General features: G+C 46.9%; 1 protein-coding gene across 2 annotated transcripts in view; it reads left to right on the top strand.

The window, feature by feature from the left end:
- LOC126163047 (protein tweety) overlaps positions 1-22,770 on the top strand; it is a 1,031,842-nt gene that overhangs the window by 158,075 nt on the left and 850,997 nt on the right. The window lies entirely within an intron of this gene.

Below are 22,770 nucleotides of genomic sequence, written 5' to 3' on the forward strand. Positions count from 1 at the left end.
TACGAATACATTTTGTTGGCACCCACCTGCATAGGGAGAAATGATCATCACGATAAAATAAGAGAAATCATGGCTCGCACAGAAAAATTTAAGTGCTCGTTTTCCCCGCGCGCCGTTCGAGAGTAGAACGGTAGAGAGACAGCTTGAAGATTGTTCATTTGACCCTCTGCCAGGCACTTTATTGTGGTGAATAGCAGAGTAATCACATAGATGTAGATGTAGCGCTATCGATGTGCGGTTCTCACCTAATGGATTGGTATTCATGGGCTTGTATTCTTAACCAGTAAACAGATTGTAATGATACATAGTGACTTTTTGTGCAAACATACACACAATGGTTATTGGCATTAACATACTAAAAGTGGGGTCAATTAGAGTGTCAGTGGTGTTTGTTGCAGGATTCTAGTGCGATTCATTTACGAGGTATCGCATTTTGAAAAGCTTCCACACCGACACTTGTTTGTGGCATTCAAACTGTGTAGCCGCTAGGTACGATGTTGTTATGTTTGCTTACAGTGTACTAGCGTGTTCCTTGATTGCACTACGACTCGTTAGTCTGTTTGTGTGTGACAGTCCAAACAGGAGGTCGTGAGTGGACAATGGGTTTTACCAATGCACTAAAAACCGATATATATATATATATATATATATATATATATATATATATATATATCGAGAGTGTAGGGAGAGTACAGTTCGTTCTTGTACGGTGTTTGCGGCGAGATATTCCAGTAGACACTTCAACCATCTCGGCAGTTATTTATCATCCTAAAATTAAAGCAATGACAATCCTCGGTCGCAAAAATGAAGTCTTTTAACCTAGGTTTCGGCAACTACCAAGAGTGCCTTCATCAGAAGTAAAACACTCAACTGGCCTATAACGCAAGTACAAAATGTTAGGAAAATTTTTTTAAAGTGTAAGTACTGACTAGCAGTACAAAAAAGAAACAGTACTAGCATGTGACGTATAAAATAAATATGTGTGATGCTACCGTAGCTCGACACGTGTGAACAGCCATAGTGGCTTGCCTTCTATGTTTTCAATTTTAAAATGTCGTGACTTAAGCTTTATCGCTTGATATTTATTTTACACGTGACATGTAAGCACCGTTTCTTTTTTGTTCTTACACTTAAAAAATTTTCCTAAAATTTTGTACTTATGTTATAGGCCAGTTTGAATTTTTTACTTCTGATGAAGGCACTCTCAGTAGTTGCCGAAACCTAGGCTAAAAGACTTCATTTTTGCGACCGAGGGCTGTTATTGCTTTAATTTTACTTCGTAAACGGTCGCTGACAACGCAGCCAAGGTTCAAAACAGTAATTTATCATCCTCTTCTGCCAGTTACGTGAAAGTGGTAGTGTCACATCTAGATAACGTAATAGAAGCAAACAAGTGACGACATAAAAGAGGGAATTTAATGCTCTTGCTGCTATTGCAGTTGATCCGCGCGTTAGCTCCCGCGCAATCGCACGCGGAAGTGGCGTGAGTCAGGCAAGTGTCCTACACGTTCTCCATCGACGTAGATTCCATCCCTGTCATCTCTGTACATGGAGAGCTGCATGGAAACGATTTGAGAGAATCGTGTTAACTTCAGTGCATGGGCATTACGACAGTATACTTCAGGTGTATCATGTACCCGCCAGGATAGCCGAGAGCGGTAACGCGCTGCTTCCTGGACTAGGGGTAGGCGCGCCAACCCGGATCGAATGCGCCCGGCGGATTAACGACGAGGGCCGGTCTGCCGGCCAGCCTGGATGTGGTTTTTAGGCGGTTTTCCACATCCCACTAGGTGAATACTGGGCTGGTCCCCACGTTCCGCCTCAGACACACGACTCGCAGACATTTGAAGACGTTCGCACTATTCCGTGGCTTACACTAGACGCAGACAGCTGGGTTACACTAATCCCATCCCAGGGGGTTCAGGGTGGTGGCAGCAAGGGCATCCATCCACCCTCTGCAACTAAAACTGCCAAATCAATAGTAACATGGCCGACCCCACACTCGACAAAGGCCCCAAGAAAGAAAGAAACTTCATGTGTATCATGTATCTTGTTTGGCGATGGCCAGGTAAACCACCGAAACATGCACTACTGCTCTGTCGACAATCTACAGGGTTATTACAAATGATTGAAGCGATTTCACAGCTCTACAATAACTTTATAGTTTGAGATATTTTCAAAATACTTTGCACACACATACAAAAACTCAAAAAGTTTTTTTAGGCGTTCAAAAATGTTCGATATGTGCCCTTTTAGTGATTCGGCAGACATCAAGACGATAATCAAGTTCCTCACACACTTGGCGCAGCATGTCCCCATCAATGAGTTTGAAAGTATCGATGATGCGAGCTCGCAGTTCTGGTACGTTTCTTGGTAGAGGAGGTTTAAACACTGAATCTTTCACATAACCCCACAGGAAGAAATCGCATGGAGTTAAGTCGGAAGAGCGTGGAGGCCATGACATGAATTGCTGATCATGATCTCCACCACGACCGATCCATCGGTTTTCCAATCTCCTGCTTAAGAAATGCCGAACATCATGATGGAAGTGCGGTGGAGCACCATCCTGTTGAAAGTTGAAGTCGATGCTGTCGGTCTCCAGTTGTGGCATGAGCCAATTTTCCGCGGGCTACGCGTGAAACTTGCCCGCACGCGTTCAACCGTTTCTTCGCTCACTGCAGGCCGACCCGTTGATTTCCCCTTACAGAGGCATCCAGAAGCTTTAAACTGCGCATACCATCGCCGAATGGGGTTAGCAGTTGGTGGATCTTTGTTGAACTTCGTCCTGAAGTGTCGTTGCACTGTTATGACTGACTGATGTGAGTGCTTTTCAAGCACGACATACGCTTTCTCGGCTCCTGCCGCCATTTTGTCTCACTGCGCTCTCGAGCGCTCTGACGGCAGAAACCTGAAGTGCGGCTTCAGCCGAACAAAACTTTATGAGTTTTTCTACGTATCTGTACTGTGTCGTGACCATATGTCAATGAATGGAGCTACAGTGAATTTATGAAATCGCTTCAATCATTTGTAATAGCCCTGTGCATACGTTGGCTTCATCAGGTGGAACGTCAGCATCCATGGAGTGTAAACGTGTGGTGTGGGATAGTGAACCACCAGCTCGTAGGCCTGCGTTTTGTACATGGAACACTGAACGTGCACGAGTATTGTAGCGTTTTAATAGGCTCTCATCCACGGAGGCTAGAAGCAGTTTCTCTGCAGACTAGGAGGGACCTGTGGCTATCGAGTCCATAGCACATGAAGTACTACAGCTTGTTTTCATAAGTTGTTTCCAAATCGTTGGATTGGATACAGAGAACCTGTACCTTGGCCGGCCCATTCCCCGGATTTGACTGCTGTAGACTTTTTTTTATGTAGGGAGGGCTGACAGGCGTTGTGTGCAAGGACATAACAACTACATCCTATGATATGCAATGACGTATATTACTGCAGCCATGCGAGCGCGTGTGTAGCAGTCGTTCCGTACCAGACTGGGAAGCCTGTGTTGCGGATGCCAGTGGTCGTTTTGACCATAACCCGTGATGGTCAGATGTCTCGTTACTGTTCAGAATCCACATAACAAGTGTATGCACTGTTGTTGTTCTTTAGTGTATACTACCATAGGCATTGTACAAGTTTGGGCATGTGAACTTTTCAAAATACGGTATCTCATAAACGACTCGTACTAGAACCCTGCAAAAAATACCGCTGACATTCTAATGCACCCTACTTTTAGTTTGTTGACTTCAACAGGACCTTGTAAAGAATTTATGTTTGCACAAAAAATACACTTTCTAAGTATTATAACAATCTGTTTGTAACACGCCCGGGGGTACAAATGACGAGGGCCCCTTAAACTGTTTTTCGTTTCGACCGTGCGCCCTGTCCACACCACGTACCTGATAATCCCGCGGCGGTCGTACTGTTCTGCTCCACACTGCTGCTGGATTGCCTGAAATTATCTATCGAAATATGCAAGCGGGTTTAGGGGAGCCACTAAACGTTAAAACACAACACTGTCCTACGTCTGGTATGAACAACTATATTCTTAGACGATAAAAGAAAATTGCATGTTGCACTGTTTACATTCTAAGTCATAAGTGTTGATCCCAATTAATGGATGATTACTAGTCCACAATATCACTCTGAAGAGCGTACGCGTAACCGAACACGGCGCGAATTATAGTTGATGATGCGGAAGCCGAATAATCGAACGAAAATTCTTACGCTCGCCAGGCATACACAGATTTCTTTTGGTACCAGTCCTCCTCGGCACGTAGACAAGAACGAACAACACACAGCCCGTCCACGAACATGGCGACCCAGTGCAACGGAGCAGAACTGTGCTTACCTCGGTGTCTCGTCGAATTCTCTGCTAACGTGTCGCCAGGACCTACAAGGACTACTGGGGAAGGTGGTGGGTTACCTCAGGAGCCTCTGACGCTGCCGGACACAGCAATACCGATACCAGGACTCCGCTGTGCTCCTAGAACACCCGACCTCGTCCTCTACACGTTGAGGCTAGTCTGAACAATAGCCCCTGCGTCTGAGAGAATACCGAGGCGCCGCTCCTCTTTCAGGTATCTCCGGATGACATACTTCAGCACGTCTACATCTACACTGCATATCGAAGAAGTGCAGTTTTTCTCGACTCATTTTGAAACTTCGTTCTCGGAATTCTTTAAGGCGCTCAGCGATGGACAACGTTCTTTTGTTTTCGACTCCCTCCACAGTTCGCTGAGGACCTGTGTGACTCTCTCAGGCTGACTAAACGATGCCGTTGAAAATCATGAAGTTCGACTTTTGAGCCTTTTATATCTCTTTCGTTTATTATTTATCGTAAAGCGTTATTACAAATCACATTAATGAACGTAAACTAAGAAAAACATTCATAAAGAAACAGGTAGTTTACAAATCTAGTTAACTGAGCTATCGGCCGTATTCAGGAACTCCTCAGATTGTCCCGTTTACGTCGCCAGTGATCATGTCTGCACTGAATGCTGGACTGTCCGCATTTCGGCTCCACAGTCGCACTTCGGAGATGTATTCAGTTCCCATTTACACGATGAGTCCGCATATTTGGAATGGTTGGTTCTAATCCGATTTAGAATTATCCAAAATTTTCTTGGGAGGTTGAAAGCAGTCGGTTTTTCAGAGATACATTTGAATTATTTGAGATGTGGAGTTACAGTATCTTCCCATGCATTGCGCAATATCAAACTTGTTATCTTCTAAGCACATAGCATCAGCAGATGATGGTTTGCTAGAGCGGGTTCGTTTAATCTTAATGTAGGCAGAGAACAATGATGATGATGATGATGATGATGATTGCTTTGACTTTTTATAAATTCTCTAACAAGTGCTTGTTGTCATCGCAGCTGTGGTGAAGGTGTATGATTTACGACTGATAGCCAGAAGGTGGGAGTAGACTTAATCGTGCCCAGAGTAATTCCCGTTGCGTGATTTGGTTCGATGTTTATTTTCTTGGCGTGATGGAGTAGCAGTGTCCTGCTAAAGAGCCCAGCTTGGCGCCACGTGGTTTCTGTATGATGTTACTCCTTATACTGAGTCTTGAAGCTGCGTCGACCAGCTGTTCCTTATAGCTCAACGCGCTGTCTAAAGTACTTAACCTACCTGAACTCCGCTTTCTGCTGCTCCCTGGACCTCATTAACGAAGAGGGCAAGCCAAGGGCGACATGATCGGCGCTTGTGGAAAACAGGCCGTTTCCTACGTACGAGTTGGCCGACTACCATTTTACTCGATGAACAACGGGTGTCAGTAACTCCCTCGCCTGTACGTCGTAATCTTGAATGTCTGCGATGCAGTTCATAGACAGCTGATCATCATACAAATTGCGTACAGGTTGATTTACCAGGGTTACATCCCAACCCTGTTTGGTTCCACGCCACGGCGTTTAAGGGTCCTTACTGCGGCTGTAACATCATACGATGTTTCATTCTGTCTATATCTCGTGTAATGCCGTATCAATGTATACAGATCAATTACCACAGCTGTCACAGAGTACTGAAATATATAAAAGTTTCCTATAAAGCACTTTTCCTCTCGCAAAGACTTAGAAAATGTCTAAAGACATTTGCAAGTGATAGTCCTACTAAGGGAACATACGCAGGTCTGAGCTAACAAGTAAGGTTCGCCCAGGTGGCAGTTAGGCGGTATGTTGAATCAGAACAGTGAGGTGAGACAGCTGTAAGTCACGTAGCCACTGGCGCATAGTACACGGAGCTTGAACGGAAAAAGAGAAATTACGAGATCTCCGCAGGTTGCGAGTATGTTACAAAATGTTCCGAAATTTTCAGGAAACTTCGCTGCTGTTGTGTGCATATACATACACCGCGTCATAATAGTCGTGTGTGTTTTAAGGGAGAACTAATTCGAATTGTTACACAATCTGATAATCACAATTGTTCCAGTGTGGCAGTTTGAGCACCAGGGAATGAAATGAGCGTACGGTATTGTGGGCCGGGAGTCCCCCATTGGGGGAAGTTCGGCCGCCGAGGGCGAGTACTTCTTGCATTCGACGCCACACTGGGCGACTTGCGCGTCGGAGATGGGGATGACATGATGATGACAACACAACAGCCAGTCCCTCAGAGGAGAAAATCTCCTGCGGCAGTCAGGAATCGAACCCGGACCCCTTGGCGTGGCATTCCGCCGCTATGACAACTCAGCTAACGGGGACGGACTGAGCACCAGGGTTTCGAGTATATAGAGCTAGTCAGATTCAGATACTAGCCTATTCTGTTGCGATTTGTGAAAGTTGGGCACAGCGACAGTTGCTGGGGACTGCGGCCCTCAGATGAGCAGTGGAACCAGGGCGGGAATCCGACTGGGTGATGACGGAGTCTCCGATCTACTTGATATAGGGACTCAGCCTGCGAGATGACACCAAATATCATTTCATTTCTATCCATAATAAACTGCTAATGAGCATGATGATTCACTCTGCATCTCATTGTAAACCTGGCTAGAGATATTTCGCATGTTGTATTTACATTGCTGGTCATTAAGAAGTGGCACTATGAAGGGCAGCAAACTATACGAATTCATATTATGGTGAACGGCATATTCCGGCTGCGAGAATCGGACGTTCCGTGCTATGAACGCATCTCTGTGTCTTAGGGAACCAAAGACTTGTTTTAAGGACTCTTTGTAAAGGAAATGGAGAGATCGGAGGAGAGATATTGTATTGTGAGAGGAGATAGAGACAGTATTGTTGTGAGACGCCATTAAGGTACATTGTAAATGTTCAAATAGTTTTTTTGCACAAAAGATATCCAATAACTAACATCAAGTATTCAAGGTGTGTATTATCTCCATACCGAAATTAGTTAATTATCACGGTACAGCCGGCCGGCGTGGCCGAGCGGTTCTAGGGGCTACGGTCTGGAACCGCGCGACCTCTATGGTCGCAGGTTCGAATCCTGCCTCGGGCATGGGTGTGTGTGATGTCCTTGGGTTAGTTAGGTTTAAGTAGTTCTAAGTTCTAGGGGATTGATGACCTCAGAAGATAAGTCCCATAGTGCTCAGAGCCATTTGAACCATCACGGTACAGATATTACGAGACGTAGATCGCTCGGAGGTGAAGTTTGGGACGATAGTGCGAACCTGCATTTTCCACGGTCATAATTCGTCGAGAGATTCTCTCCGAATTAATAAACTGTAACTTGCTGAATTGTTGGACCTATCATCCAGACTCGTCAAACAACGTAGCACACAGTTGTGCCGAACGATCGGCGTAGCGAGTAAAGGTTTTAGATACTTCAGATGGAGCAGATAACGACAAGAAATTTCCGCGAGGTCGCCTTGCGGAATACATCTCTTGCTCTCCTGTGGTATTTAAAACGAAATATTTATATTTTCCAGGTTTTGGGGTTGGGGGTTGGGTTGTTTGGGGAAGGAGACGAGACAGCGAGATCATCGGTCTCACCGGATTATGGAAGGATGGGAAAGGAAGTCGGCCCTGCCCTTTCAAAGGAACCATCCCGGCATTTACTTGGAGCGATTTAGGGAAATCACGGAAAACCTAAATCAGGATGGCCGGATGCGGGATTGGACTCGTCCTCCCGAATGCGAGTCCAGTGTCTAACCACTGCGCCACGTCGCTCGGTTTCCAGGTTTTCAGGAGAGTAAAGATAAAAGGAAATAAGGAACTAAGCTAAACCAACTGAAACCAGTAACTAAACCCATAATTAAAATAAAGGCATACATAAAGAATATTTATTTATAATAATAAATAAATAAATAATATTTTAATTAAGTAACAAATAATAATATATTAAACCAACTGTAGAGGCTGGCAAATGATGACACGCCAGTCTCTCGTCAATCCGTGACCAGATCTGCTCAGTAGGTGTGAGACCTGGAGTGCGGGCTGGGCAGGGCAACAGTCGGACACATTCGGCTTTGAGGTAGGTCAGGACACTCGGGCAACATGCGATATTGCGTTGTTGTGCTGAAAGACGACGTTACGCAAACCACAGTCACCGGACTTAAAGGGGCAGAAATGCAACCCCATAGCGCCCCATACTATCAGACCGGTTGGTGCACCCGTATGACGTGAGGATTGCAGTCCTGCGATGTTCGTTCATCTCGGAGCGTACACATACATATACGTTCATAAGTGTAGACAGAATTGGGACTCGTTTAAGAAGACAGCTTGGTGCAACTGATTGTTGTGGCTGGGTGCTCTGTTTCCGGCGCGCACCTATTTGGTGATGTATCGAGGAAAGCCGCAACAATGCTAATGGTGCAGAGCGTCTTTGGTGCTCCAGACATTGACTCATATTTATGTCAGAATGCTTACCGTGCTAAGAGCAAACCCATCAAACCCATTTCATGACTGAAGCTGCATAATGTGACTGTTGAACGGTATGTCTGTCCTCTCGGGCGCTAGTCGCATGACGCCAGTGAAACGCTTCATGGAGCTGAGTATGGCCCTCCTGAACCCATAGACTGCAGTCGTGGTATCCCGGCCATGGCGAGCACAATACTGTGGTATGTAGACGTTTCTCCTTCTTGCACGTGGAATAACAGAATATTCTTGCAATCAATATTCAAATGCGACTGCTGCATGAGAAACCAGCTGTAATCTTTTATTATACAGGGTGTTATACGTAAAAGTGCAATCGATGGGTTCAGGAGCGCCATACTCAGCAACATGCAGCGTTTCTATGGCGTCATGCGACTCCTAGCAATAAAGGATACAAAAGAAAAATTCGGAGTAGTTATTAAAATCCATGGAGAAGAAATAAAAACTTTGAGGTTTGCCAATGACATTGTAATTGTCAGAGACAGCAAAGGACTTGGAAGAGCAGTTGAAAGGAATGGACAGTGTCTTGAAAGGAGGATATAAGATGAACATCAACAAAAGCAACACAAGGATAATGGAATGTAGTCGAATTAAGTCGGGTGATGCTGAGGGAATTAGATTAGGAAATGAGACACTTAAAGAAGTAAAGGAGTTTTGCTATGTGGGGAGCAAAATAACTGATGATGGTCGAAGTACAGAGGATATGAAATGTAGACTGGCAATGGCAAGGAAAGCGTTTCTGAAGAAGAGAAATTTGTTAACATCGAGTATAGATTTAAGTGTCAGGAAGTCGTTTGTGGAAGTATTTGTTTGGAGTGTAGCCATGTATGGAAGTGAACATGGACGATAAATAGTTTAGACAAGAAGAGAATAGAAGCTTTCGAAATGTGGTGCTACAGAAGAATGCTGAAGATTAGATTGGTAGATCACATAACTAATGAGGAGGTATTGAATAGAACTGGGGAGAAGAGGAGTTTGTGGCACAACTTGATAAGAAGGAGGGATCTGTTGGTAGGACATGTTCTGAGGCATCAAGGGATCACCAATTTAGCATTGGAGGGCAGCGTGGAGGGTAAAAATCGTAGAGGGAGACCAAGAGATGAATACACTAAACAGATTCAGAATGATGTAGATTGCAGTAGGTACTGGGAGATGAAGAAGCTTGCACAGGATAGAGTAGCGTGGAGAGATGCATCAAATCAGTCTGACGACTGAAAACCACAACAACAACAACAACAACATTTTTTTAGCTTGGTTTGTGCCTCCAAATACATGTAACAAGGGCAAGCCATTAATGCTAATTTTCCCCTGGCCAGCGCGTCAGGAGTTGAAGTATGGATGCGTGGACACAAAACGATTAGTCTATAACGACAGGCGTAGTCCACTTAGTGGTGCAGATACTATCGTGCAGAAATCATACCGCTGTGCATTATGTGACGTGTTTGTGGGAAGACTGTTCGATATAGAGAAAAGCCAACGAACACACTGATGTGTGTCTGTATTAAGGTACCCCACATAAAAGTATCTTCACTTATGCCAGTTACACCTTGTATAAATAATTGGGAAGGCGCAACCTCTACCTGTTTGGCTCTGAGCACTATGGGACTCAACTGCTGAGGTCATTAGTCCCCTAGAACTTAGAACTAGTTAAACCTAACTAACCTAAGGACATCACAAACATCCATGCCCGAGGCAGGATTCGAACCTGCGACCGTAGCGGTCTTGCGGTTCCAGACTGCAGCGCCTTTAACCGCGCGGCCACTTCGGACGGCTCTCTACCTGGTTTGTTAGGTTTCGACAGTGCTGAAATGCACATTATTTGATTAAGCAAGGATGTAGTACACTTCATCCCTATCTGACGTTTGATACATGCTGGCTTCACGGTCCTGTAATTTTAATAGTCAGCAGTGTACATGCGTAGCTAATACGTCTTAGACTGATCCCAGAATTACGAGCTAACACTCGTGTTTGAGCCCTTTTGATTCTACCCCTTTTACGGCAGTTGTGCTTATAAGTACGCATTGCCTCTCGCCTTAGCAGACTCCTACCGCCCGCTGCGACCCCTCTGCCTTCCAAAGTCCTGGTTGTAAATGGCGAACAGAGCAAGGTTTATCCACTACACTGCGGAACAAGGCCCCTGCATATTCATCCTGTGTGCCAGCGGAGCAGCTCTGGAACCCGGCATTTCTAGGAATCAGAGAATGCGTACAGAGAGTTCAGTACGGCGACTCACGAACGTCCGACACACAGCAACGCGCTGACACGGCGTGTGGCACCGTCGTTTACGTCTTCACGGCCGCGTCTAATGTGCAGGCGACGATTCTCTTCGTACGTTGCTGTCGGACGCTCTTCTCGCTACATTCGTGAATGGCCCGCAGGCAGAACGGACTCTCGCACGCGACTGAATAAAAGATACCTCGAGGAACGCCATCAGGGCAGGCGGGCGCGAGCCATGTCTGCACTTCCACACGGGGGAGCGTGACCTGGCCGTCGATGTTCTCATTCAATGTAAATGTCCGGCAGATAACGTCGCACTTCGGCGATATCTGCATGTAAACGTGCCTACAAGTACCGTGTGTTTACAAATGGCTCTGGACAGAATCAACACATCGTTCATGCTATAGGCGACGTCACTTTTACGTAAGCACAAATCGAATCCCTTAAACAGAACCGCGCTTCGTTTGTAAACACGTTATTAACACCGACATTGAATTACTTCTGGCTGTAGTATCTACACAGATGAAAGGTATGAGCGAAGTCACTTCCTCCTCCCCAGCTCGTACTCCGTTAATGGTTTGATCGTGGGCGGGATATTAACTCCGGACCACCTCCCTGTAGCTGCAGCAAGCGGAAGAGTCAAGTTGTTTGGGAAAGGCCAGGAAAATTGAACGTTACGTACCAAGTACAGCAGCTTCCAGTCCTACTGTGCGTCTCTTGGGGTAGTGCTTCGATCCGGGAAAACTGCACTACTGGCCATTAAAATTGCTACACCACGAAGATGACGTGCTACAGACGCGAAATTTAACCGACAGGAAGAAGATGCTGTGATATGCAAATGATTAGCTTTTCAGAGCATTCACACAAGGTTGGCGCCGGTGGCGACATCTACAACGTGCTGACATGAGGAAAGTTTCCAACCAATTTCTCATACACAAACAGCAGTTGACCGGCGTTGCCTGGTAAAACGTTGTTGTGATGCCTCGTGTAAGGAGGAGAAATGCCTACCATCACGTTTCCGACTTTGATAAAGGTCGGATTGTAGCATAGCGATTGCGGTTTATCGTATCGCGACATTGCTGCTCGCGTTGGTCGAGATCCAATCACTGTTAGCAGAATATGGAATCGGTGGGTTCAGGAGGGTAATACCGAACGCCGTGCTGGATCCCAACGGCATCGTATCACTAGCAGTCGAGATGACAGGCATCTTATCCGCATGGCTGTAACGGGTCGTGCAGCCACGTCTCGATCCCTGAGTCAACAGATGGGGATGTTTGCAAGACAACAACCATCTGCACGAACAGTTCGACGACGTTTGCAGCAGCATGGACTATCAGCTCGGAGACCACGGCTGCGGTTACCCTTGACGCTGCATCACATACACGAGCACCTGTGATGGTGTACTCAACGACGAACCTGTGTGCACGAATGGCAAAACGTCATTTTTTTCGTATGAATCCAGGTTCCGTTTACAGCATCATGATGATCGCATCCGTGTTTGGCGACATTGCGGTGAACGCACGTTGGAAGCGTGTATTCGTCATCGCCATACTGGCGTATCATCTGGCGTGATGGTATGGGATGCCATTGGTTACACGTCTCGGCCACCTCTTGTTCGCATTGACGCCACTTTGAACAGCGGACGTTACATTTCAGATGTTACGACCCGTGGCTCTACCCTTCATTAGATCCCTGCGAAACCCTACATTTCAGCAGGATAATGCACGACCGCATGTTGCAGGTCCTGTACGGGCCTTTCTGGATACAGAAAATGTTCGACTGCTGCCCTGGCCAGCACATTCTCCAGATCTCTCACCAATAGAAAACGTCTGGTAAATGGTGGCCGAGCAACTGACTCGTCCCAATACGCCAGTCACTACTCTTGATGAACTGTGGTATCGCGTTGAAGCTGCATGGGCAGCTGTACCTGTACACGCCATTCAAGCTCTGTTTGACTCAATGCCCAGGCGTATCAAGGCTGTTATTACGGCCAGAGGTGGTTGTTCTGGGTATTGATTTCTCAGGATCTATGCACCCAAATTGCGTGAAAATGTAATCACATGTCAGTTTTAGTATAATATATTTGTTCAATGAATACCCGTTTATCATCTGCATTTCTTCTTGGTGTAGCAATTTTAATGGCCAGTAGTGTAGTACCCACGTCCCCATCAACTTCAAGACGCGAGTTTGTGGCCGTTTTAGTCACTGTCAAACTGTCACTGGGAGATGACTGATTTTCACCTATGGAAAACTTTGTATTCGAAATGACGTGCCTTCCGACAAAGATTCTGAGAGCTCGTGAGAGCAAATTTTCGGAGTCCATTCTAGAGCCAATAAACTGCCTTCGTCCTACGTTTTACCTATGACTGGTCCGAAGATACACAAACTGTGGTATCTGCGAGTGCAGTTATAAACAACATCGGTATCCAATTGACAATGGTTCGCGATGCAGGTGTATGTGGAACAACGTCTGTTGGGTTATTCTGTCTCTAATGTTTTTTTCGCAAACCGCTATAGAACATTTACTTGCGACTTTGCCAATCGGCAGCAGAATGGGCAGTTGTGGGGAAAACTTAGGTACTGTACTTACTCCATAACGGACGCAGCAGTACATCGCTTAGGAGTTGACGGACAGGTACAGATGCAGAAGAACACCGCCATATTGATCTGTTGTGACGCTGGCGCTCCCCTCTGCAGCCGGGGCTGCGAAAAGCACGAGGGGACAGTGGCACCGGACACGGAGGTTGCTGGTTACAGTCCAGAAACTGGAAAAATAGGGTTAAGTTCAGCATGTAATTCGTTATAAAAAAAAATTGGCCAGATGCTGCTAGAACTCGCGCACTGAAGTTTCGGTACGAACTTAATTACGAATATAAACAGTTCATCCGTCTCGGGAATCGAAAATTTCGACCATTTTTGCCTGTTAGCGCCACTGATACTGGCAAGATATCGCTCCCACTGATTCCAAGACTTTCGAGAATGTTTTAATTTTAAATTTGACGGCTGAGAAATGACTAAAGAAATATTTTAAGACTTTATCCTGTACTTGTCTTGTTTCTTACCAAATTTCATGATTCTAAGTCAACGGCAAGTACCCTATAGGTTTTGATGATTGAGGTAAATGGCCGTATCTTTAGACTGAACTGACTTAGAAGCTTACCATTTATTACGACGCCAAGGCACCACTGACCTTAGTGCGTGTCATAAATTTCAGCCTGATGCGTGTACCCGTTCCTGAGGAATAAGGCATCTTAACACACGGACGGACTGACATACAGATAGTCTGAGGTTGCACTGCAAAACCTTGCTTCTTACCAAATTTCATCATTCTAGGCGAACAGGAAATGGGGTTTTGATGAGTGAGGTTTTCGAGTATCATAATGAATGGCCGTATCTTTTGACTGCAGTTGTAACACCTGTTTTTGACTTAATTTGTATCTGTGTGGATATTTCTATGTCAATCTGTAGTATTGCTTATGTATAATGTTGTATCTGTCATGGAAATTCTTTGACCATGTATACATGTTTCAGTTATGTCAATTTTTGAACGATGTTGTTTGAATTATGCTTGTGAATTTAAATAGGTACTGAAATGATTGTTATGTAATGTTCTATAAATGACTTGGTCCGTAATTAGGAACGTGGGGTTGAATGTAAAAGATGTGGGGAAGCCCCGCAGCTACGGAAGCAGCCTGGCGGAGTGGAAGAGGTGTGATTGGCGCGCAAGTGGCAACTCGGAACTTAAGGGTAGCAACACACGTTTTTCAGTGGGGTCCGCCTTTAGCAAAACACAATTTTTTTTTGTCCCAGACATGTTTCACTGCAGTTGCAGCATCACCAGTGTTTTTTTTATTATTATGGCTGTTAAACATAAGGAACGTTCTTTACTGTTTAAATACATATGAATCTTAGTTTCTAAATCATAATTACAGGTTTTTGAAGAGCATATAAAATTGTGTATTCATACCTTCTTACCACATGGTGTGGTTTTCCTGCTGTATTACGTTTTTACACTGGCTGGTTTTCCTTACAGTTTGTCGCCTGCATCTGTATACAACATTCTGTTTAGTTTACTCAAACTGAGTTTAAGAATGAACTGTTTACTGTGTTATCTATTCTAATGCAAGTTGGTTAATGCACAGACATAGAGACCCTTTATTGGGCGATGAAGTTATAGATTATGATCATTAGTAGACCCCTTGATTTAAGTTCAGAATCATTTCAAGCTTTTCCCTGTTGAGTATTGCTACTAGCTTCATGTGTGTTGGTATTTGGTTTTATAAACTGTTGCACCTAGTTCAGTTAAGTACGTGTTCTGCTTTATCATTTTGTATGACACAAAAATGCATATTTAGGCTGGCGACCTGTTTTAATATGTAATGTTACATCTTTCTTTTGTGCTGGGAATCGTCTGTTCCAGATCCACCGTTTACTATTGTTTATATTCGGTTCGAGTGTTTCGGAAACGAATCCCAGTTTGATTGCTCTGTTTCCATTAGGTTATCTCACGGTCAACTTTCTCAAAACGTCCTCGCAGAGGTATAACGTTAGCATCGATTGCCGTTTAAGGTGGTCGGTGGTAACGTTACACAGTGACTTGGAAGCTTCCATGTATCACACCGTCAAGGAACCTTATTCCTTAGTGTGTGACAAATTTTCAAGTTGATACGTCTACCCGTTGCTGAGAAAACGGTTTTTTTAACAGACGGACGGAAAGACAGACAGAAAGACAGACAACAGAGTGCTCCTATAAGCTTTCCGTTTTGACCGATTGAGATACGGAACCCTAAAATCGATTTGTCATTCCTCTACTGGGCGCAAAAGTATAAGGAAACTGTACGATATGGGATGTATTTTAATTTCACGCCTAGCGCGCAGTTAAATAAAAATATCAACTACCACATTGCAATGTAGACCTTGCAGAATGAATGGGACATGTGGATACCTCGGGGATTTATAGCATGGACATAGCTAAACAATACAATGAACATGTCAACTTTATAGAGAGACGATATGTTTGCCCACACGAGAGACTTCTGCGTCAGTCGTCTGGCCAGGGTGTCAGTGAATGTGACTGTCTACGTAGGGGAGTCATTTGATCTGCTTGCCGTGGAGTGCTACCGTCGTTTCACTTTGTGTATGCAGTGGTCCGTCTGGAGTCCCAGGGTCGGATAAACTACCAGAACTGAATTGCCGGCTTACTGCAGACAGGCCTGCATTCGAGGCAAAACCCTCGCGCTGCAGTGTGGCGACAATAGCCCGCCTCCGACTGCGGCGTGAAGTTCGGTGTTGGCCGCGCACGAACTGCAAGTGTTGTCTCGCAGTCACGTCAACTTTGTGGCAGCAGAATATGCAGCTGATTGGCTTAAGACGGGACAAACACAGGGCCACCAATTGATTTGTCTTCCCACAGTACGACTGAACCGCTTCCTTTTGAAATTCCTTTCAGCTTCTGACGAGTATGATTCTTGCATTCTGTTGTGTTATGCCAGTACATCTACTTATTTTGGTTGTAATGTCTGGTGATACAAAGACTCTTCAGTGCAAATGAAAGAGTGTATAAGCGATGATGATCGCTTTTTGACGAGATTGGTGAATATACGAGGGCTATTCAGAAAGTAGGGAACGTTTTGGCATTAAAAAAAACTAAGTACAAGAAATATATTTTATTCTATACATCTGAAAGAGTGACTGATAAACTACTTTTCCACATAATCACCAAACACATTGAGGTACTTATCATAGCGGTGGACAAGCTTTGAAAGACCGTCGTAAAATTCTGCCGCCTGAGACTTCAGCCAGTGCGTCACGCCCGCCTGGAGTTCCGCGTCGTCATCAAAGCGCTGCGTTGCAAGCCAGTTCTTCATCTTGGGAAACAAGTGAAGTCGCTTGGTGCAATATCGGGGCTGTAGGGCGGATGAGGGAAAAATTTCCCATTTGAATGAATTAAGAAGTTCTTTAGTGCGGTTTGCCGTCTGAGGTCGGGCAATGTCGTGAAAAAACAAAATTTGTGGTATTAAACTTCCTGACAGATTAAAACTGTGTGCTGGACCGAGACTCGAACTCTGGACCTTTGCCTTTCGCGGGCATGTGCTCTACCAACTGAGCTACCCAAGCACGACTCACGCCCCGTCCTCACAGCTTTACTTCTGCCAGTACCTCGTCTCCTACCTTCCAAACTTTACAGAAGCTCTCCTGCGAACCTTGCAGAACATATCAGCGCACACTCCGCTGCAGAGTGAAAATCTCATTCTGGAAACATCCCCCAGGCTGTGGCTAAGCCATGTCTCCGCAATTCCTTTCTTTCAGGAGTGCTAGTTCTGCAAGGTTCGCAGGAGATCTTCTGTAAAGTTTGGAAGGCAGGAGACGAGGCACTGGCAGAAGTAAAGCTGTGAGGACGGGGCGTGAGTCGTGCTTGGGTAGCTCAGTTGGTAGAGCACTTGCCCGCGAAAGGCAAGTCTGCTCTCCGCAGCGCTGCGACGAGGACGTCTTGTTTACTTCCCGTCCGCGCGGTCGCGAGTGCTCGTAGTTGTTTACTACTGCGTTGTAGCTAGTTTAGAATCCATCACTATCGACGCAACATGACACATTCATACAGACAAACCACCATCAAGATCAGTTTTCAACCCGATCATGCACGACCGCGAGCTTTTGCAGTGGTACGTTTTCTACGTGACGACGTTAAAATTGAACCGCGAGACATCTCTCTATCACGAGCAGTGTTGTCTACGTCAAGCTAGTAAGTGACGAGGTGAGTAACAGAATCGTGCGCGCACATGCGAACGATCTTAAATTCAAACATTCTGATGGCCATATGGGGCGGTCTCTGTCGATCACGCGGGGCTTGGCCTCCGTACGATACGCGTCTTCGAACTCCCTTTCGAAGTACCACCGGACGTAGTCACCGCGGCCATCCAGCCCTACGGCAGAGTGATCAGCCATATGGCCGAAAAATGGACCACCTTGACAACGTACCCCGTTCTTAACGGGGTACGACGGATCAAAATTGAACTGACCAAACATGTACAGTCATATCTTGTCATCGGCGGATGTAGGGCGATCATTATGTATGACGGTCGGCCACGCAGTTGCTCTGGTTGTGGCCAAGAAGGGCACGTCCGGTCGGATTGTCTCTGACGACGGCTTACTCAAATCCCGACAGGTGAATCTATGACTCCTTCTACGGTGACGACCCTTCCTCTCAATTACGCCGAAGTTACACGGGCAGCAACCATTTCCGATGCTGATCACATTAGTCCGATAGCCGCCCCCGATAGCGAGACCATGATGGCTTCTGCAGTACAGGATCCGGCCTCTACAACGGCGCCCCCACCTGAAGATAATCACCGACCGACCTTGCAAGAAGGCGTGGATGCCAGGATGGACATTGACCCACGGGTTGTGCCGACAGCGGCTTTTCTTCCAGACACCGGAGCAGCTGAAGAAATCCACCCACATTCAGATACTGAAACACACGTCCGTAAACAGCGTTCCCCGCGAAAACACAAGAGACGGAGGCGTGCTCCATCGGACGAGTGTTTGCTGCGATCGTCTGACATGGACTGTGGACACTCCGACGACGGTACCGACGGTACAGAGGCCACTGTAACATCAAACTCAACAGATCGCCGTGGTGACGGCTTCAGCCCCTCCGACCCCACAGAACAGCAGGATCACAAGCAGACAGCCGCTGCCGATTCTCAGCCAGCAGAGCCGATGGAGTCAGCGCCGAGTGCCGCAGCAACCCCTAACAGCCACCAACAGCCGATGGTATTTCATGGCGACTGGGCGGACGACTGTGAGGAAAACTCCTTGCCCATCGTGTCTGACGACACGCGGGGAAATTTACCCCACCAGTGTTGATCCTTTCACGCCATCAGATAGTGACGAGACAGCCTTACAAGGGTATTGATGGCCAACACTGGTGCTATGGATAGACCTCAAACTTATCGCGTTGCAACTATAAACATCAACACTATACGGACACGCGGTAAGTTATCCTTGCTTCAGGATATGTTGAACTCTGCTTCCATCGATATAGCCCTTCTCCAGGAAGTGTACGTCGACGACTTCCCAGGCATGTACGGTTACGATGCTTGCGTCTCTCCATCTTCCCCTACAGGCAGCGGTGTCGCTGTACTTCTTCGGGAAGGGATAGTCCGCGCGGCCGCTACGGTCGCAGGTTCGAATCCTGCCTCGGGCATGGATGTGTGTGATGTCCTTAGGTTAGTTAAGTTTAAGTAGTTCTCAGTTCTAGGGGACTGATGACCTTAGTAGTTAAGTCCCATAGTGCTCAGAGCCGTTTGAACCGTTTGAAGGGATAGTGGCGGACGATATCCTGTTTCTGCCTGGGGCAAGAGGAATGGCACTCACAGTACTGAGTGTCCGCCTTATCAATATCTACGCACCTTCCGGGACGGACAAACGTCGCGAACGTTCACGATTCTTTGCGGAAGACGTCGCCCCACTCTTCCAAGGCCGCCACGACCATCTGGTGTTTGGAGGTGACTACAATTGCGTACTGGCGCCCAGAGACCAACTCCCACGACATAATCCGTGCCCGGAACTCGAGACGCTAATTCGAGACGTGCAGATGATGGACACTTGGGAACATCTTCACGGCCACGGACCGGGATTCACGCACTTCACGAGTCACTCTTCCAGTCGTATCGATCGGATTTATGTCTCACGCTCTCTCGCCGCTGGAACACAGGATGCGGAAGTGTGGCCTGCAGCCTTCTCGGACCACTCAGCTTACATTTATGCCGTCACCCTGCGGCGGCAACAAGTGTGGAGAAGCCGCAGCCCGTGGAAGTTAAACATCGCTCACCTGTCGTACCCGGATTGCCGCCATGCTGTTGAGGATACATGGCATTCGTGTGAAAAGCGCCTCCGAGCATATCCCACAACGATCCGCTGCTGGTTGGACTGTGCCAAACCGGCACTGTGGCGAACGTTGATAACCTACGGTCGCGACCACGCTACTTGGCGTAGACATACACTCGACTTTTACTTCAGGGTCGTACGCGACTGCGATGCTATGGCGCCATCTCCGGAACGACAAACGGCGGTCCACCGTGCTAAGGCTCAGATCCTCGCTCATATGCGACGCCACCTAGAGGGGGTAGTCATCCGCTCGAGAACGCAGGATCGGATACCGAGCGAACGCCCGTCAATGTTCCACGTCCTTGGCGAACGTAAACGACGCCAACGAGCGCTGATACGCTTCATCGACACGGAGGACGGTCGTCGCCTCACCACGCAACAAGACATAAACACAGCGTTCTACAATCATTATTCCCAGCTCTATTCCGCTCAGACCCCTGATCCGACAGCACTGGAGGACGTCTCTCAGACGATTTACGACACCGTCACCCCGGCAATGGAAGCGGCCTTGATGGAAGAAATTACAGAAGAAGAAGTGATCGACGCCATTAGAAAAGGAGCTGTCAACAAGTCTCCGGGTCCTGATGGCCTCCCCTTGGAATTTTACCGGACTTTTCAATGTTTATCAGCCTCCCGATGGACGGACATCTGTCGCGAACTACTATCTCCGGACGTGCCGCTCCCTGCGGCCCTTGTGGAAGGGATGATTATTCCTATTTACAAACCGTCCGGTGGCTCACGACTGCAGGACTACCGCCCGTTGACGCTATTGAACTGCGACTTTAAGATCTTTTCTCGACTGTTGGCGGCGCGGATACGCCAGACTTTACGAAATGTTATCTCACCCGATCAAACGTCATTAGGAGGCGACAATAGTATTCAAACAGCACTCAGTGAATATCGTGACTTGATATCACTGGCGAGGGCATGTCATCTGAAGGGTGCACTGGCGGCAATCGATTTTAGTCAAGCTTTCGACCGAGTGGACATGCGGTACCCATAGCCATTCGTCACTGTCGTCATGCGACTACTCCGTGGCGCGACGTCCAAGGTGATCGTCAACGGCCTACGCAGCCCCTCACCATTTCTCGATCGATACCCCAAGGCTGCCCTCTGTCCACTTTACTTTACGCTGTGGCCACGGAACCTCTCCTCTGCGGCCTGCGTCAACGACTAACGGGTATGACGTTACGAGTCCACACTTTCCGATGTAAAGCGTACGCTGACGACCTGGTGATTGTCATCCGCAACGGTGACGACACCGCTAGCGCACTGAATTGGATAGCGAAATATGGAATGGCCACTGGTAGTCGTATCAACGTCGCAAAATCGGTGGCGATGAACATCGGGGTCGGACTGTGTGAAAACAGTGTCACCCCCTTACAGCTCAGAGACAGTTTGAAAACTCTCGGCATTGATTTTACAGACGATATACGACGGACAGCTGCTCACAACTTTCGACGGCTTTTACGAAATGTTCGGACTGGAATTGCCAACAACCGCCTACAAGCCCTGGACATCGTCCAAAGGACCAGTATGTTAACACACATTTAGCGTCACGCATTCCGCACATCGCCCAGATATTACCTATATCGGTGGTGTTAGCTCGCCGTATACTTGCGGCTTTTGGATCCTTCGTGAGTTCAGGAATGCTTTTCAAGATCAAATATGAGACTCTCACCCTTCCCCCGGATCGGGGAGGGCTTGGCCTTTATCACGTTCATGACAGAGCGGTCGCCCTATTTGTGAGCACATTAGTCAAACTATGGCACCGCCGTCCGGACAGTCTGACGAGTTTGTTAAAAGAAGAACTAGCACCGCCCTCCCTGTTGCCACCTGTGCCGATACACCACGTCCCCTCCTCGCTCTTCTACATCGGTGTCTTTTACCTCGAACTCAGTTACGTACGACTTGCCTTACCAGGGACTCAACTGGCGACAGCAAAGACGGTTTATCGGGTCCTGCAACGTGGACGACCCGATAACGTCGTGGAGAGGAAGCACCCGAACGTCAACTGGCGAGTAGTGTAGAGGACAATTCACCACGTAACACTGGACACTGACGTCACGGCGATGTGGTATATCACTGTCAACGGTAAGCAGGTGACCACATCAAGGCTACATGCGATCCACATGGTGGACTCACTCACGTGCACGAGCTGTGGCGTTCAAGACAACGATGAACACCGTCTTAGCTGTGGCGGGTCTGCGGCAGTGTGGCACTTAGTGAGGCAAATGTCAGCGTACTTCCTTCGAGTAACGCCGAATCATATCGACCCCAAGACTATCTTATTCCCGGATGAGACGTATTACCCACGTACTAAAACTAATGCAATGACGTGGCTTCGTGGACATGCAGTGCATTATTTGTTTCAAGACGGCACTAAGGACAGTTCAGACTTTTGGAACTATTTGCAGGAACGACATTGCAAGATCCTCCGTAACCCAAAGTATCGACAATATTTTTCCAATTATTTGTGGAGTGCGTTCCACGACCCTCCACGTAGCTGGAACATCACGGGTAAGAGAAGCTAAAATTACAAGACGATGATAGAACACTACACGGTACAACGTGGGATCTACCTTGATCATTACGAGAAGTCATACCTGGATGATATAGCAGATGGAGAGTTTCGTTGTGAACCCTCACACTCTGTAGCAGTATTTGTCCCATTTCCTCTTTTTGTCCCCGGTGCGAAAAGGTCTTCGCAGTTTTTGTTTCCCATCCGGTGCAAGATGTAGCACTGGTTAATGGTGGTATGGATTCCACCCTTCAGTTGTTTCATGGTTTCCTTCGCCCCGCACTTTGCTCTCTTTCTTTATGCCTTTTTCTACAACTA

Source organism: Schistocerca cancellata, chromosome 2 (assembly GCF_023864275.1).
Source record: "Schistocerca cancellata isolate TAMUIC-IGC-003103 chromosome 2, iqSchCanc2.1, whole genome shotgun sequence".
NCBI classification, from domain to species: Eukaryota; Metazoa; Arthropoda; class Insecta; order Orthoptera; family Acrididae; genus Schistocerca; species Schistocerca cancellata.